This window comes from Rana temporaria, chromosome 7, assembly GCF_905171775.1.
Source record: "Rana temporaria chromosome 7, aRanTem1.1, whole genome shotgun sequence".
NCBI lineage: Eukaryota > Metazoa > Chordata > Amphibia > Anura > Ranidae > Rana > Rana temporaria.
In genome coordinates, this window is record NC_053495.1 from 177,356,496 (window position 1) to 177,375,203 (window position 18,708).

The window sequence follows — 18,708 nt, forward strand, 5'->3', positions numbered from 1 at the left end:
GGTCACAGAGTGCTGGCACTGCACGTGAGAGGATTTAAAACCACATACCTTAATTTGTCCAAACAGAAGCTCACAGGATGCACCGATACAACAAAAAAGTAGTTCTCCACACGCCTCCCAAAAGCCCTGTAAAAATCTTTTGCTTCGTATGAGCCTGAGACCTGAGGATAAGCAAAGATCAAATGACAGACATAAGAGATAGATACACTGCTGTGAGAGGGCACAGACTGTTGGCACTGCACATGAGAGGATCTAGAGCCAAATACCCTAACCACTTAAAGATCAAGCCTATTTCTGACACTCGTTAAAATCATTTTTTTTTTTGCTAGAAAATTACTTAGAACCCCCAAACATTTTATATATATTTTTTAGCAGACACCATAGAGATTAAAATGGAGTTTGCTGCAATACTTTATTTCACACCATATTTGTGCAGCAGTCTTACAAGCATATTTTTTTGGGAAAAAATACACTTTTCTGAATTAAAAAATAAGAAAACAGTAAAGTTAGCCCAATTTTTTTCTATGATGGGAAAGATGATGTTATGCTTCAAAATTGCACTCGCTTGTGAAATGACGACAAACTTTGGCACTTAAAAAAAAGTCTCTTTAAGAGCTATGGGCAGAAGTGACGTTCTGACGTCGCTTCCGCCCTGCAATGGTATGGAGAAGGTCCCCATACTCGTCTCCATACCAAGCCAGGAAGAGGACCCGATTGCCTCCGCCGCTACTGACGGCTCCGGTAAGCGGCGGAAAGGGGACCGAGAGCTGTGGGAGGGGAGGCCTCTCCTGACGCCAATAAAAGTAATCTCGCTGCGAATTTGCCGCAGCGACCACTTTTATCGGAAACCGGACCGCTTCCTGAAGTAGAGGAAACCAAGGTTATGGTAGCTAGCTGCTGTCATAACATTGATATCCCTCTTTAAAGTGCTGACGTATATCGGCGTGAGCCGGTCCGGAAGTGGTTAAAAAATTCTACAGGTTACCAGTTTTGAGTTACAGAGAAGGTTTTGTGCTCGCTCTAACGATCGCGGCAATACCTCACATGTGGGGTTTACCTATGTGGGTGCGAGTTACGTATGTGTTCTCCTCTGCGCGTGAGCACAGAGGAATGGGACACTTTAAAATAAAAATTTCTTATTTCTTTAACTTTTTATTTTTACACTGTCCCTGTAAAAAAAAATGTAAACATCCCTTGTAGTAGAAAAAAAGTATAGCCAAGGCCCGGACCCCTTGAGGCCTAATGGTGACCTCCAGAGTTAGGGACAGCTGACATCCTTCCGTGTATAGTGGGTTACAAGGCATAGTCAGTGATGTATTTAGGTTTTGTGGTGCCCTAGGCCGGATTAAACTTGTGCACCGCCTAATTTAAATATGACCCACCCCTTCCTGTCAAGGCCACACCCCTTGTTGTTTAAGACCCGCCCTGAAGTTTTTGAGTGGGGAAACTAGTTCTGAGGGCCTGGGGGGCAATGGATTTAACTAATTTGCATAGATTTCCTCTCACTTCCTGCTTGGCTATGGTGGAGGAAGGGAAGGGAAATCTCTGCAATGGGACAGGGATGGTAAAAAATAAATTGACAGGGGCTATAACCCTCCCTTACTCTATCCAAAATGAAAAAAAAAGTGTTGACTATAGTTCTACTTTAAGCACAAATTTCTGATAATTTGATGGAGAGGCTCAAGAAGATATAGCCATGCCAATGGTGCAGCAGAAAACATACAGCACAGTGAGGAAGGTTTGTGGTCCAGTATGATAGGACAGTCAAAATTAGAAGAGTCGCCCCCCCCCCCACAGTTGTGGAATGCCGGTATACTGGAAGCAGTGCGGCCACTTTATTGGGACGCTAGAATAATTTGCCTAACAGTGTAGTGCAAGCCGGCGGGGACTCTTTTAATGCTGCCCCCCTGCAAAGTGCTGCCCTAGGCCTGGGCCTTGTTGGCCTAGGCCAGGATACAGCGTTGGGAATAGTGGGTGACTGATGGGTAGATTGATGGGCGTCAGTCACTTCTTGAATGCAAAGAGATTTATTGTCTTATGGACAGAACTGTTGAAGAGAGTGTTAGGGCCAGGACACCCTTTAGTAGATGCAATGTTAATCGGCAGACTCCGAGACTTCTATAGGCAGACAACAATGCAGGGAAAAGCATTCAGCTAGACACCACGTCTGCATGAGTAGGACCGCTGTCTCCTATGGCAACAATCTTGTAACAGTTTCTAACAACGGTTGCAATGAACTGCTCCCAGCCGGGCACTGAGAAAGAGTTCCTTATTGGTTGAAGAACAAACATGTTGAATGTCATAAAAAAAAGTCTGGAACTCCCCTTTAAAACGAGTTAAAAAAAAAATTGTGCACGCCCGTGGAAAGGCGTCAAACTACGGTATTTCAAAATCTCCATAGGCAAAGCTTTAACAATTTTCACAGGTTACCTGAGTTACACAGGTGGTCTAACATTCAGGGCAATACCTCACATGTGTGGTTTAAACACTGTTTACATATGCATGTCCCACTTATGTATGCGTTCTCTTCTGCGCGAGAGCACGGAGGGATGGGGCACTTTAAAAAAAAAATCGTATTTATTTTATATATATTTTTTACTCAAAACAAATAATGCTCCTCTAGTGATAATAAATGTATCCAACCACTTTGTGTATCAATTCTCCTGTGCAAATATGAGTGCCCACATAATAGGATGTCAATATACAAATATATAATACATTCATGTGTATTTCTTCTTGTGATAATATAAATCACGTGCTTAGGTGTAATCGAATGTTTAATTAATGAAAATGTCAGAAAAAAGTAGTAGCTTGTTGAGTCTTCACAAATCCTTATAAATCCGTACTTTGTATCTATTCACCTCAGTGCTAATTACCCAGACATTTTGGACAATTTTATGCTCCCAAATTTACTGGAACAATTTGGGGATGGCCCCTTCCTGTTTCATCATGACTGCGCACCAGTGAACAAAGCAAGGTCCATAAAGACGTGCATGAGCGAGTTTGGGGTGGAGGAACTTGACTGGTCTGCACAGTGTTCTGAATTCAACTGGATAGAACACCTTTGGGATGAATTAGAGCGGAAACTGTGATCCAGGCCTTCTCGTCCAACATCACAAATGCACTTCTGGAAGAATGGTCAAACATTCCCATAGACACACTCCTAAACCTTGTGGAAGGCCTTCCCAGAAGAGTTGAAGCTGTTATATCTGTAAAGGGTGGGCCAACTCAATATTGAACCCTACAGACGAAGACTGGGATGCCGTTAAATTTCATGTGCATGTAAAGGCAGGCACCCCAATACTGCTGGCAATATATAGCCGGATTCAGAAAGACTTACGACGGCGTATCAGTAGATACGCCGTCGTAAGTCCGAATGCGCGCCGTCGTATATTTAAGCGTATTCTGGAAACCAGATACGCTTAAATTTGGCTAAGATACGACTGACGTAAGTCTCCTACGCCGTTGTATCTTATGTGCATATTTCCGCTGGCCGCTAGTGGCGTGTACGTGGATTTACGCGTCGAATATGTAAATGAGCAAGATACGCCGGTTCACGAACGTACGTACGCCCGTCGCAGTAAGATACTCCGTTTACGTAAGACATACGCCGGCGTAAAGATAAACCACCAAAAAGATGGCGCAGCCCATGCAAGGTATGGACGACGGAACAGCCGTCGTATTTTACGTCGTTTGCGTAAGCGTACGTGAATGGGGCTGGGCGTAGGTAACGTTCACGTCGAAAGCATTGAGCCGACGTAGGGAGTATTTGCGACGTGATTCTGAGCATGCGCGCGCATGCGCCGTACGAATGGCCCTCATTTACATGGGGTCACGGTCAATTTAAATGTAGCCCGCCCACTACATGCCTACTTTGAATTAGGCGGGGTTACGCCGGCCCGTTTGCGCTACGCCGACGTAACTTAGGGAGCAAGTGCTTTTGTGAATACAGTACTTGCCTCACTATGTTACGTCGGCGTAGTGCAAATGGGATGCGCTACGCCGGCCTACAGATACGCCGAGATACGTGAATCTGGCTAATAGTGTATACATGCATATTGTGGTCGGTAAGTGAATAATGCTGTATATAGAGTACATTTGTCTTCTGCTGTACATCCCAGTGACCAGCAGATGGCAGACAAGCTCCTATGATTTTGTTATCCCAATCTGCAGGCTTTGGATTGAAAGTTATCATTTTGTGCCCCTCATGCTAGAGGACTTCTTTCGTTTCTCTATAAGCAAATTTTAGTATTTAGTACTAACACTGGTCCCCCCTCATATATCTCCAAATGGGAACTAGACCTCAATCGCTCATTTAACTGCTTGCAGACCGCCTCCTGTACATCTACTGTACGTTGGCAGAATGGCACGGCTGCGCAAAGTAACGTACCTGTACATCACTTCGAATTTGCCGGCCGAGAGCTTCGTGACCGTTTCCGCAGGACCCACAGGCTTAATGTTCGCTGGGTGCCCGCGATCATGTCATGGAGCTGAAGAACGGGGAGATGCCAGTGCATAAAAACTGCATTTCCCTGTTCTGCCTAGTTACAGGACACTGATCGTCTGCTCCCTCTCATCGGGAGCAGTGATCAATGTCTTGTCACAGTAAGCCCCGCCCCCACACAGTTAGAATCACTCCCTAGGATACACTTAACCCCTTCCAAGCCCCTAGTGGTTAACCCCTTCCGTGCCAGTCACATTTACACAGTAATCAGTGCATTTTTATAGCAATGATCGCTGTATAAATGTGAATGGTCCCAAAATAGCGGCAAAAGTGTCCGATGTGTCCTCCATAATGTCGTAGTCACGGTTAAAATCGCTAATCGCCGCCATTACTAGTAAAAAAAAAAAAATCATATATTTATTGGGGATATTTATTATAGCAAAAAGTAAAAACTATTGCTTTTTTTTTTTAAATTGTCGCTCTACTTTTGTTTATTGCGCAAAAAATAAAAACCTCACATGTGATCAAATACCACCAAAAGAAAGCTCTATTTGTGGGGAAAAAAATACATAAATTTTGTTTGGGAGCCACGTCGCACGACCGCGCAATTGTCAGTTAAAGCCACGCAGTGCCGAGTCGTAAAAAAATAAATCTGCTCAGGAAGAGGGTAAACTCTTCTGGGGCTGAAGTGGTTAATGCTACTGAATTGTCTCGCAGTTTGCTGTCCCTGGCCGGACTGAAAGGAAGTGAGCACTGAGTGTGTGCACTTCCTGTCAGCCGGACTGCAGGAGGAACTAGGATGAGGAGCTTGGTCATGCTACAGGCTGCAGCATTTATAGGAAGCATCGGCGCGGCAAGGGTCCGCCCTGCTGGGGCCCCAGGCCAGCTCAGGGCCCAAAGCAGTTGCTTGTTTTGCCTGTCTTGTTCCGACGGGCCTGGGTCCGCCACCAAGTCTGCTTCTTCTAATGTTGTTGCTGTGGAAACTACACTTCAAGGTGCTAACCCATTGGTATTTGGCAGGGCCGATCCGCCCTATAGGCTCACTATGCAAGCCGCTTAGGGCCCTGCAAAGCTGCGGAGGGCCCCCCAAATTACTAGAGGCCCCGCCTGGTGAGAAGTAATTTTCGGGATCAGGTCAGGTCAGGTCAGGATCGGCACTGGTATTTTGTCCCCGCTAGATTATCAAAATATGCTTCCGATTACCCTGGAGCTGGTTTTCTTAACTTCATATTTGGTGGGATTGCCCACTTGCCCAAAAATTCTGAAAGGCAGTTTTTGACTTGGCCTCCAAAATCTTTGATACACCTATACAGCCCAATCCTGCTACAGCCCTATTAAACCTGAAACCTGATGGGATCACACAGAATCAATTTTGCCTTCTTTTACAGCTCCTAACAGCAGCAAAACAAACCATTGCTAAGGCATGGAAAACAAAATATTTAATTTCAGCTGAAACCATACACAACTAATAAAGCTCTTATTCATGCTAAAATGGAAGCAATCGAAAGCGATCGAATCGATCAATTTAAGAAACTCTGGCTTCCTTGGGTTAAAGTAGAGTTCCGGCAAAAAAAATAAAAAAATTAAGTCAGCAGCTACAAAAAGTGTAGCTGCTGACCTTTAATAATCAGACACTCACCTGTCCCATGGTCCAGCGATGTGGGCGAACAAAGCCCTGCTCCTCTCCCCCTCCTCTCCCCAGCTCTGGCATTCTTACTGTGGGCTTCACAGCCGGACACACACTGCGCATGCGCAAGCCTCGCGCTGCGAATGGCCAGGCAATATTCTGGGACCTGTGACGTGTCCCAGAAAATTGCAGGGAGGGAGGGGGGAGAGGTGAAGTTCCTTCTGGCACCGCAGAGCCCCCAGAGGAAGTGGGAGCTGGATGCCTCTAAAAAGAGGGTATCCACTCCCCCCCTTTAATGCCCGACCTCCCCCATCACTTAAAGTGGAAGTTCCATTTTTGGTTGAACACCGCTTTAAGCACTGATGACAGACTCCAGACTTTGATGACACACTATTTTTGCTTGGTAATTTTACTCTCTTTGCCTCGACTATACTTTCTATTCATTTGGGATGGCATCACCACTTGTAAATCAATCCCCCCATTCCTTTCCCAATTTTTTTTCTACCCTCTTCTCTCTATCTACTCTTATTTTATGTTTTCTAACTTTCTTTTCATATTATGTGGTACTTATAAACAGATTATCTCTTCCGTTTTTATTATATACCTATTAGATTGATCTCTGCTCTTGCAAAATTAACCAATAGTATAGAATATAATTTTATAATGCTTTTGGCCTTGTACACACGACCGGATCTGTCTGATGAAAACGGTCCGCTGGGATCATTTGGTCTGATGGCTGTACACACCATCATACCAAATTCCCAGCGGACAGGATACGCGGTGACGTGGCCGCGCCGATGACGTGGCGACGTGCGCAACCCTGGAAGGTCAATGCTTCCACGAAATCACTTTGACTAATGCGAGGGCTTTCGGCCGAGCGGACATGTCCGGTGAGTCATACAGACGACCGAACATGTCAACACAGCGCGTTGCAAGCATTGCATTCAGCAAGCCAGTGCTCCCAACGCTGCGCCAGCGTGGCGTGGGTTTCGAAGGCGCACGTCGGCGTAGGTGGAAGTGGGCGTGAACCCATGCAAATGAGGCGTGACCCCATGCAAATGATGGGCCGAGCGCCAGACAGGTATGTATTACAAACTGGGCATGCGCCGTGACGTGGACGCACCCTTATGCGCACCCCTATGCGCCTGCTCACAACCATGCCGGCAAAACTGCCTAAGCTACACCGGATCACTGCGTGCCGTGAACATAACGTACGCCCAGCCAGACACCCGTCCAACGCACAATACGCCGGTTTGTGTTCCCTGCTGCAGACCTGAGCATGTCTGTTGCTGGGTTGCACCTCCTTTATTACCTCCTTTAACTTGCGCGCATCTCGCGTAGCATGCGCTGGGCACACGCATGTTCATGAATCGCCATATTTCCCTCATTTGCATGTTTGAATTGCTAATCAATGGAAGCCGCACCATGCTCCCAGCCTAAATGTGCGCCCACTCTACGCCGGCGTAAGCAAGATACGTCGGCGGGGTGTAGCCTATTTTTAGGCGCATATTAGTTTGTGGGTCTGGAGCACAGATACGACAGCGCACATTTGCACTTACATCAGCGTAACTTGTTATACGTTGGCGTAAGTGCTTTGTGAATCTGGGCCCTTGTCTCTGCAGCTTAAGATGGACATGGGCCCCTTCAGGGGAACTATGCCGCTCTCCCATTTGAGTGGGGAAGTCTACATGGTGACGCATCCTGGCTTGTCTGGTACCTGAGTATAATCTTCTACTTACCTGCTTCAGACCTTACACCAACAGACCCGGCTCTGCTGCTTGGGTACATGTTTCGTTTCCAAGAGTGGTCCCCATATAGAGGTTAGAGGAAGGCGGAGTCCACACCTTTAAGACAATCTTCTTAAAGTGGTTGTAAACCCATGTAAGCCTAGATTAAGGTTTATCTGTAGGTGCAAGAAATATCTCCCAAACCTATAAGGTTGGCTCTGATAGGCACTCGGCTCCCGGATGTCTTATTCTCGGAACGTACGGGGGGGGTGCGTTCCTTGGATAAGACTGATGGCCGTCTCAGCCAATCAGGTTCCCCGATTCTGGTTATCGGTAACCTGATTGGCTGAAGCGTCACCAAGGCGGGAGAAGAGATCGAGGGACATGGAAGGAGTAAGGTAAGTGCATTTTACAGGGCAAAGCGGCGACAAAGGGCACAGAGGCGACAAAGGGCACAGTGGCATCAATGGGCACAGTGGTGACAAAGGGCACAGTGGCATCAATGGGCACAGTGGTGACAATGGGCCCAGTGGTGACAATGGGCACAGTGGCGACAATTAAAGGGCACAGTGACATGCACAGTGGCGACAATTGAGGGGCACAGTGGCTGCGTTTGGCATGGCACAGTGGTGACAATTGATGGCACAGTGGCTGTGTTTGATGGCATGGCACAGTGGCTGCGTTTTTTTTTCTTTTTTCGTTTGCGCCCCCCCCAAAAAGTTTGCGCACCAGCCGCCACTGCATCAAGGAATGCAGGGGTATGCTTACACTGTGTCTGTGAAACTTAATTAAAAGAGAGCCATAACTAAGAATTAAATCTGATTGGGTGGTTTTTGTATTTTCCCTAGCTATTGATATGTATATATATGTCATGTTCCTAGAGTGTTCTTCTGACTTTTCAGGCTTCGCTGGCTGTATGCTTATTCTCATTCAGTGACATCAGGATAAGGGTGACAGTTTAAGCCCAACCATCTTTTAAGACCAGCTCCAGGATCAGCCCTCAGGTCTCCCACCTTCCAACCAGTCATGTGACAATCAGGCTTCTCTACTTCTGGATGGTTCCCAGTCCTGTAGGGCAGTGCTCATCAACCCTGCCCTGCAGGGCCCACTAACAGGCCAGGTTTTATGTATTACCTTGGGGAGATGCAGTCTAGAATACTGCAATCACTGAGGAGCAAATGATATCAGCTGTGATGTATTTCAGTTATCTTGCAAACCTGGCCTGTTAGTGGGCCCTGCAGGACAGGGTTGATGACCACTGCTGTAGGGAACCATGCAACGTGCAGAATACACATGACAAGGCTGTGAGATAATTCCTGCATGGGAGATGACCCTTGACACCCTGGTCTCATATCAAATGGTTTGAATAACCCTGTGCATCATTCAGCCTAGAATAGGACCAGTGGTAGAGGAGGACGGTGCTGGATTGTGGACAGAGTGAGTACGGCTTAAAAAAAAACTGGAGTTGAGTTTTAGAGACAAGTCAACAAAGAGTAGACAGCTCCTAAATTTCCATCCTCACTGATTCACTTCAAAGTTCTGTTGCCAGTGGTTTTAATGCTTCCCAGTAGCTCCTTTAGAGGCCCCTAAAAATACTTGGCTACCACTTTTTTTGGACGAGATTGACTTGAAAAATATATTGTGTTCCATTCAATTATCTGGAACATACAGAAGCTCTCTAAACTCCGGTATAGTTATGAGGTTTCCATCTGCCAGCTCTGAAGTCTATGAAAAGTGATGATGTGCTAGGAGGGACTGACGTACAATCGGGAGAGTCTGTTCCATGCCAGAAATGATAGAAGGCAACTGTTCACTGTTCACACATGGATACCAAGCCAGCAGCCGGGGAAGCTACAAGGTGGCAATGAGCAGTTGTAGAGGTGAACTCATTTGCCCGTCTGAAACAGAAATAAATTGTTAAAAGGACAACCTAGGCAGCACATACAATCAACCGCTGAACAGTTTTAAAGTGGTTGTAAACCCTTTACAACCACTTTTACCTACAGGTAAGCCTAGATTAAGGCTTACCTGTAGATGCTCGAAACATCTCCTAAACCTCCACGGTTTAGGAGATATTTGCAAAAGAGATATTTGCAAAAGTGTGGAGGTGACGTCATCGCGGCTCCGGCCAATCACAGCGCCAGGAGCCGCAATACCCGGAAGGAGAGGGTGAAAGATGAATCATTCAACATACTTCCTCTGAGCCCAGGTTGTCTTGGACCCACCCCATACCAGTTGTGGCTGGTGCTCCATCGGTCGAGGGGGGGGGCAGACAGACCTGACCACAGACAATCCCCCCTCTATCACTCCAGCTCGCCACCCCACACTAACCTCCCACCCTTGGCTCCAGACCGCACACCATACCCACAACTCCCACCTCTGCCTTACAGATTCTTGCACTATATACACTATATTGTACATTACATACTTCTCACCAAAGTGTTTATTGCCTCAAGGTTACTGGTTGCTAAGCGTTCCCTACCTATTTTAAATGAGTTAGCAAAAAAACAAACATATATAGTCACCTATAGCTGCCCTCCTTTGTCTCTAAAGCCCCATACACACGGTAGGACTTTTTCACAACAAACTTCAAATTGAGCAGGTTTTCAAAAAAATCTGACCGTGTGTACGCTCCATCGGACAAACTTTTTTGGTTTTCATCGGACAAAAGTTTGCTCTGCAAACGGACAAACTTTTCGGCAACAAAATTTCTACGGTGCAAAGTCCTATCGTGTGTACAGAAATCCATCGGACTTTTGTCCGAAGTACAAATATGCATGCCCAGAACCAATGTTAAAATCAACCAACAATAGCAGAAGTTGGCCAAAGGGTGGCGGTAAAGAGCAGAAAAACCAGGTGATGTTGGGAAAGTTTTAGGAAAGTTTGCAGAAAAGTCCTGCTGTGTGTATAGGGGGGTTAGAACTGCGCCATGGCACCCAGACTTCGTGTATTATAAAGTCAATTGGATAAAGTAGACATCAGGGTTTGGAAAGAAGAAAGTCAATAAAATTCTCCAGGGATTCCACGATCCTAGTGTACGGAATAATGAATCCCACCCAGATGGTCCACATTTATTCCATATGTAACTCGACTGCCAGAGTCATGAGCAGCTTACCAGATCATTGACTTAAACCAGCGGTCGACTGTGACCCAGCCGCGGCCTTTAAGGAGAGGAGGGGGGGGGGGGAGCCCACTTCCTAGATGTATCACTCACTCCCCTGAGATTGACCGAGACGCAGAGTCTATGAGAGAGGGTCCACCGTGATTCACAGCACACTATGTGTGAAATCCCACCACCGATAATAGAAGCAGCTTACCAGAACTCCAATCATAAACCACAGTCAGCTATGACCCAGCCGCGGCCTTTGGGGAGATCCCACTCCCTGGATGAAAGCACCACTTGCACCCTCGATAATAAACAATGGTGTCACCGCACAAAAAAGAAAACGGCAAACATAGCGTAACTCCGTGGGATAGGTTATTTAATAAAACGATAAAACAATAAAAGGTTTACTCACATATGTAGTAATCACAAGGAGCATTTGAAATTGCCGGCCGGCATGTAACAGAGCAAAGCCCGTACACCAAACGTAATGACGTCACCGCACGTCCTCCCAGACGCGTTTCGTCATTCGACGTTATCAATGGGATCGTGGAATCCCTGGAGAATTTTATTGACTTTCTTCTTTCCAAACCCTGATGTCTACTTTATCCAATTGACTTTATAATACACAAAGTCTGGGTGCCATGGCGCAGTTCTAACCCCCCTTTTTTCTTGTTCTTATATTTTGTGCTTCGGCACCAGAACTGCTGCCTTCCCTATTATATATATATTTCTTTTGGTTTATATATTTTTCTGTGGTATATTAATTTATGTGCATTAATTATTTAGCTGGATAAGCGCAATTTTTATCATTATACTGCTGTGTGTATGCTATGGGTGTGCCCAGCCAACTCCTTTCGGACAAAAATCCACGTAAAAGTTTGTTTGAAGTCCTACCGTGTGTATGAGACTTAAGACTAAGAAATTTGCAATCAGATGACCACTGATGGAGCACGGGCTCTCAGTGGTGCCCTGAGAGTCTGAGCCAGTTGTCAGTCAGGCATCTGGGTGGAACCCAACATCATTGTGGCTTTGTGTCATTAGCTGACAGCTTTAGCCCAGTGTCAGCTGAATCTGGGTCACAGGAGTGCAAAAATAAATGTTCTACTGGGACCCAGAGGAGAAGTATGGCCAAAAAAAGCTGAAGTTCTTCTTTAAGGTAGGGTCAGACAAAGTGCTAGCTCTCTGTCTGTTTTCAGTGTGTGCAAACCCATATGTAATGGAAACTTTTCATTTATTTTATTTTATTTTTTTAATGATTGTGCTGAAGTTTATATGTGTCTGTGAGATTCTTGCTTGTGGCACAGCAATCAAAGCATATTTTATAGGTACAAGGAAGCCCGGGTTTTGTTTAACCATGCCCATAGGTGTGCGCAGCCTGTTGCATTAGGGTGTGCACCTGAAAGCTCAAAAACACGGTACCGATCTCTCACTGTGCTCATTCAGAAAGGGAAGGGGCCGGTAAATGACATTACCCCTTCCCCCACTCATCCTGAATTATCATCTATGTATGCCCACTGCAGTAGCCAATGGAAGAGGAAGGAAGCCAGCCATGCTGTGGGAGGGGGCACCGGGCAGCAGGGGGAATCTGCACCACAGGGAGTGATTAGGGTGTGCCTGGACACACCTGGCACACCCTGTGCGCACGCCTATGACCATGCCCTTTAAGCCGCTCCCACTGTTAACAGTTTGGTCACACCAATTTTTTTACCACAGCATTATGTCCATTATTCTCAAGTTCTAAAGTTCGGAGGTCAGATACAACTCCTCCTACAGGAAATCCAGAGTATGGAACAATTACATAAAGTCTCAAATGAATGTCAAACTATGTAGTGTGGTAGTAGAAATACTGTACGTGAGGCCCTAAAAGTCCTGATGGAACAAGGTGCTAAACAGGCATTTAATAGAATGGCTAAACAATATTATGAGATGGTAAACACACCAACTATTGGCAGGAACAATACGCCCAAGAGTACAGGACACATAGTATCCGCTACCGAAACACTCTTTGCGAATCAGGAAGCGAATATGAGAACCGTTTCCCAGTAGGCTGAAAAGAGAAGCGTCCTGATTGGCCACAGAGGAGGGAGGAAACTGAAGCCACAGAGAGCAGGGGAAGAGGAAGCCACCGCCATGATGATGGCGGAGAGCAGGGAAAGGGGAAGACACCACCGCCACCATGATGCCCACGGAGAGCAGGGAAATGGGGGGAAGCCACTTCCACCGCTGCCGTGGTGCCTGCAGAGGGCAGGGGAAGCTGCTGGGGAAGCCTGGGAGAAGTGCTGCCAGACAATAGATGGGGTAAGTGCTCCGAAGTCGACCGATCGAACGACCGGGGGGGGGGGTAGGCTGATGGTGATGGCACTGTTTGCCACCCCCCCCAAAAAAAATTACCTCCGGCCGCCACTGACTGCCTTGGTAAAGAAGCTGAGGGTGATGCCGCGTACACACGATCAGTGTTGGATCGGTGATGGACTTGCCAAGCATGTCTCCAGACCTAAACCCTATTGAGCATGTGTGGGGCATCCTCAAACAGAAGGTGGAGGAGAGCAACATTCACCAGCTCCATGATGTCGTCATGGAGGAGTGGAAGAGGACTCCAGTGGCAACTTGTAAAGCTCTGGTGAACTCCATGCCCAAGAGGGTTGAGGCAGTGCTGGAAAGTAATGGTGGCCACACAAAATATTGACACTTTGGGCCCAATTTGGACATTTTCACTTAGGGGTGTACACTTTTGTTGGCTGCGGTTTGAACATTAATGCCTGTGTGTTGAGTTATATGTTATACAAGCTGTACACTCGCTACATTACATTGTAGCGAAGGGTCATTTCTCCAGTGTTGTCACATGAAAACATAATAACATATTTACAAAAATGTGAGGGGTGTACTCAATTTTGTGAGATGCTGTATGTCTCCTGCCTCCTGCCTCCTTTCTTTGGGAAGAAATCTGATATTTATGGATGGAAGGATAAGCTTCTAGGGCAGGGGTGACAAACTCAATTTCATCGTGGGCCGCATCAGCATTATTATTGCCCTCAAAAGGGCCGGTTGTATCTGTAAGATTAGATGTCCAGCGCATCCCCCTTCCCTTACATTAGATGTCAAGAGCCAAACCATAATCAGAAGTTGAGTCCCCCACTCTCCCCTACATCACAGTGCACCCCCCTTATCTTATGCTGCTGCTGAGAAGATGGATGCACTGCTTGAAAGAAGAAAGTACAGGGTCTGGAGGAGGGCTGCAGGATAGGTGCGAGGGCCACTTGAAATGGCCTGGAGGGTCGGATTCGGCCCGCGGGCCTTGTGTTTGACACCTCTGTTCTAGCGGATACACCTTTTAGTATACGTTTGTAATGGAAATTTATTTATGGCATCTATGAAACCCAAATGGTTCAATTTTTTTATTTTTATTTTTGCTTATTTTATGAAGGTTGCTTAGGTTTCTGATTGTGTTGTATTGCTATGGTTACTTTATAAATGAATACAAAGAATTTATAAACTAAATTTGGGAGGTATGTTAAGGCATTGTGACTACAAAAATATATTGTAATAATGGAAATGTGGGACAACAAACAGAAACATTTAGACATTGCGATTAATTTGAAATGCCAAATGAAAATACTCTTTTAACTTTATATATGTCATTGTGGCTCCAGCTGGACAAGACATTTCCATTCTGTGGTTCTGTATGTATGAATGAATCAAGAAAATAAGAGACAATTCTTTTGTTCATAAGGGGGCAGGCAAAGGGTTATTGGCCTTTGATGAGTCTTTCATGGCTTCTTCTATGTTTACTCTTTCCCAAGAACTGGCCAGTGTCCCGTGATTACTCTTGGGCTGAACTTCACCCCACAGGCCCTGCAAGGAAAGTGATGAGATGGGAAGATTCGCAGTCCAACAGGCGCTTTGTTGTTGTGTAAAAAAAACTTCAGGTGCTGATATTAAAAGTTAATAAACTAAACGCTGTCAAGCTGATAAGGCATATTCATTTCAGGCCATTTCTTTCATGGAGGCTGTGATTTATTATTGGCTGGAAAATCAAACCTGTCCAGCAAGAACTTTCCGAGAAGGAAATTCGTTTTTTAGCACATTTCATAAGAGAGTTACTGGCAAAACACATATAGCCAGATTCAGAGAGACTTACGACGGCGTATCAGTAGATACGCCGTTGTAAGTCCGAATGAGCGCCGTCGTATCTTTGCGCGCATTCTTAAACTGAGATACGCCTCACTGTTGCCAAGATACGACCGACGTAATTCTCCTACGCCGTCGTATCTTGGCTGCATATTTACGCTGGCCGCTAGGGGCGTGTACGTGGATTTACACGTCGAATATGTAAATTAGCAAGATACGCCGATTCACGAACGTACGTACGTACGCCCGTCACAGTAAGCTACGCCGTTTACGTAAGACATACGGCGGCGTAAAGATAAAACACCTCTATAGGTGGCGCAGCCCATGCAAGGTATGGACGACGGAACAGCCGTCGTATTTTACGTCGTTTGCGTAAGCGTACGTGAATGGGGCTGGGCGTAGGTTACGTTCACGTCGAAAGCATTGAGTATTTGCAATGTGATTCTGAGCATGTGCATGTGCCGTACCAACGGCCCTTCATTTACATGGGGGTCACGGTTACTTTACATGTAGCACACCCATTACCTGCCTAATTTGAATTAGGCGGGGTTACGCCGGGCCATTTACGCTACGCCGCCATAACTTAGGGAGCAAGTGCTTTGTGAATACTGTACTTGCCTCTCTATGTTACGTTTAAACATACGCCGCTCTACGTGAATCTGGCTAATAATTTAGTTATAAATAACCAAAGTGAGAGGATACCCATACTTCTGAAAATGGAAATAAACCCTCATTTCCTTTACAGCCAAGGAAGCTGCCACCGTTTCCTCTGATCTGAAGTTGCCATGGTGCAGCACATGTGATCAGTTATGGCAGAAACCATTTGATGGCTTGACAGTTCGGTTGAAAGCACAACCAGCTGTGACAGTTATCATTCACAGCATACCATTGGTTAGTTTAGTTCCACTTTTAATGGCAAGAGGGGCCTCCTCTATAGCTACAACTGTCAGTGGACACACACACTTCACAGCACCCTGGCATTACCACCCAAACTGTATAAAATAAAGATAGCCATAGGCAGTGGCATCCCTAGGGGGTGGCTATTGGGGCTATAGCCCTGAGTCTGGGGGCCATAGCCCAGAGTCTCTTTCCGGGTCTCTTACTGGGGTGGGTTCATTCCCTGCCATTAGCAGGTATGTCCCGGTCCGGAATGCAGGGGACATGGGTGGACTGAGCCGCAGTAGCGCTGGCTTCAGCTCCGCCCCTGCCTCCACCTGACTCTACTCTTGACCACTGGTTGCTAGAGCTGCCTAGCGTCTAGCAACCAGTGACATCACAAACGCAACACCCTCCCTGCCCAGCATTCACAGTGGATCAGGATTTCACTTCCTCCTCCTTCGTGTTAGTGCTTGTGGGGCCTAAAGAGCCCCTTTGTCCTGTCCTGGACTAGATCGTCCCACCACTGATCCAGTGGTGGCGGTGCAGGGCAGCAGTATCTTCAAACAGTTGAGGGGTGGCCTGGGCAGCCGCTCGGTTGTTATGCCGGAGGAGCGCGAGGGGACATGCCCCCCTCCCGCCGCCTCTCGCGGTTCTGACTGGGCCTCCCGGTCCCTCCATAAAGAGTACCTGTCACCTATTACTGTCACAAGGGATGTTTATATTCCTTGTGACAGCAATAAAAGTGATCAAAATGTAAAAAAACAAACAAAAAAAACACAATTTTAATATTATAAAAATAAATAAAATAAATACGATTTTATTTTTTTAAATCGCTTCCCTCCCCGCGAGCTCGCGCAACAAAGAAAATGCATTGGGGAAGTCGCGCCCGCATATGAAAACGGTGTTTAAATCACACATGTGAGGTATCGCCGCGATCATCAGAGCGAGAGCAATAATTCTAGCACTATACCTCCTCTGTAACTCTAACCTGGTAACCGTAAAAAAAAGTTTAAAGCGTCGCCTATGGAGATTTTTAGGTACCGTAGTTTGTCGCCATTCCACGAGTGTGTGCAATTATAAAGCGTGACATGTTTGGTATCTATTTACTCGGCGTAACATTATCTTTCACATTACACAAAAAAAATGGGCTAACTTTACTTTTTCATTTTTTTAAAATTCATGAAAGTAAATTTTTCCCAAAAAGTTGCGTTTAAAACACCACCGCACAAATACCGTCCGACATAAAATATTGCAACAATCGCCATTTTATTCTCTAGATTCTCTGATATATATATATATATATATATATATATATATATATATATATATATATATATATATATATATATATATAATGTTTGGGGGTTCTAAGTAATTTTCTAGCAAAAAATATGGATTTTAACTTGTAAACACCAAATGTCAGAAATAGGCTTAGGCATGAAAGGGTTAATTTGGGTACAGTTTTGCATGACCGCGCAATTGTCATTCAAAATGTGACAGCGCTGAAAGCTGAAAATTTTACCTGGGCCGGAAAGGGGGTAAAAGTGGCCAGTAGGGAAGCAGTTAAACACCTTTGTCTTTTATATTTTTTTAAAGTGAAGTAATTATTTCAGTTTTATGTTTGTAATTACGTATTGTTTAAAATATTCATTAAATCCAACCCACGCCGGTAGTTGTTTCACCTTCAGGTCTGGCTCGGCTTCCCTTTTCCATAAACACACAGACCTAAACACATAGCGAGTTATGTTTCTGAAGATCTGTTAACGAAAACTTCTCCTCGAGTATAATCTGGCATGTTTGTTTGAGTTTTATTTTACTTTGTGGTTGCTGGTTTCTTTTTTTACTGATGAGTAAATATTTTGTGGCACCTTTCTGAGCCTAAAATGTACTGTTTGCATTCCTAAAGTTGACGTGGAATGAAGCACTCTTTGCCCAAAGAATCTCTGTCTGCCTTACTGGCAATGATGACAAGTCTTTGACTTTTATGCCATGCCAGATCCAGTCTGATAGGTCCAGCTCTCTGTTAATACTTATAATAACAGCCATTTTTTTTTTTCTGTATGAAAACGTTTCAGGCTGTGGCGACTTGCTGATTTCCCGAGTCACGGGACTTAGTTCAAAAGCTTTAACATCAACATGGACATTTTTATAGCACTGTGTTTTTTTTTATACATACGGTATATTTTATATTGCTCACCCAGACCGTTGTGGCTTTGTATTTTGCTGCAAAAATACAAATATTTTTTCCCGTATCCAGGGATTTTACTGTTGTGAATTTTGTTGGCTGAACAGACTAAATGCCATGGTTTGTAGTTTGTGTCATTCACACTTAACGTGAAATTTTACACCAAGGGGTGTATTTATTAAAAAAAATTGTACAGCTATTCGTCCCATGAAACTGCATATACATTTATAGGTGGATTCAGATAGACTTAGGCTGGCGTATCAGTAGATACGCCAGCCTAAGTCTGAATCTGCGCCAACGCTAATTTAAGCATATTCTGGTAACCAAATACGCTTAAATTAGGCACAGATACGAGCGGCGTAAGTGTCGGCCACTTCCATTGCGGTCGGCCTAGAATATGTAAATTAGTAGATACGCTGATTCACGAACGTACGCTTGCCCGACGCAGTTAAGATACGCCGTTTACGTAACGCACTTTCAGGCCTAAAGTTATTCCATCAAATAGCTGGAATAGTAATGTTAAGTATGGCCGTCCTTCCCGCGTCGAAATTAGAAAATTTTACGTCGTTTGCGTAAGTCGTCCGTGAATAGGGCTGGACGTAATTTACGTCC

General features: G+C 45.4%; 1 protein-coding gene across 1 annotated transcript in view; it reads right to left on the reverse strand.

Moving 5' to 3' along the window:
• SLC5A9 (solute carrier family 5 member 9) overlaps positions 1-141 on the reverse strand; it is a 128,519-nt gene extending 128,378 nt beyond the window's left edge. Inside the window, exon 1 of the mRNA XM_040360534.1 lies at positions 49-141. The gene's annotated coding sequence lies outside the window, so the exon portion shown is untranslated. The remainder of the gene's footprint in view (positions 1-48) is intronic.
• Between the last annotated feature and the right edge of the window lie 18,567 nt (positions 142-18,708).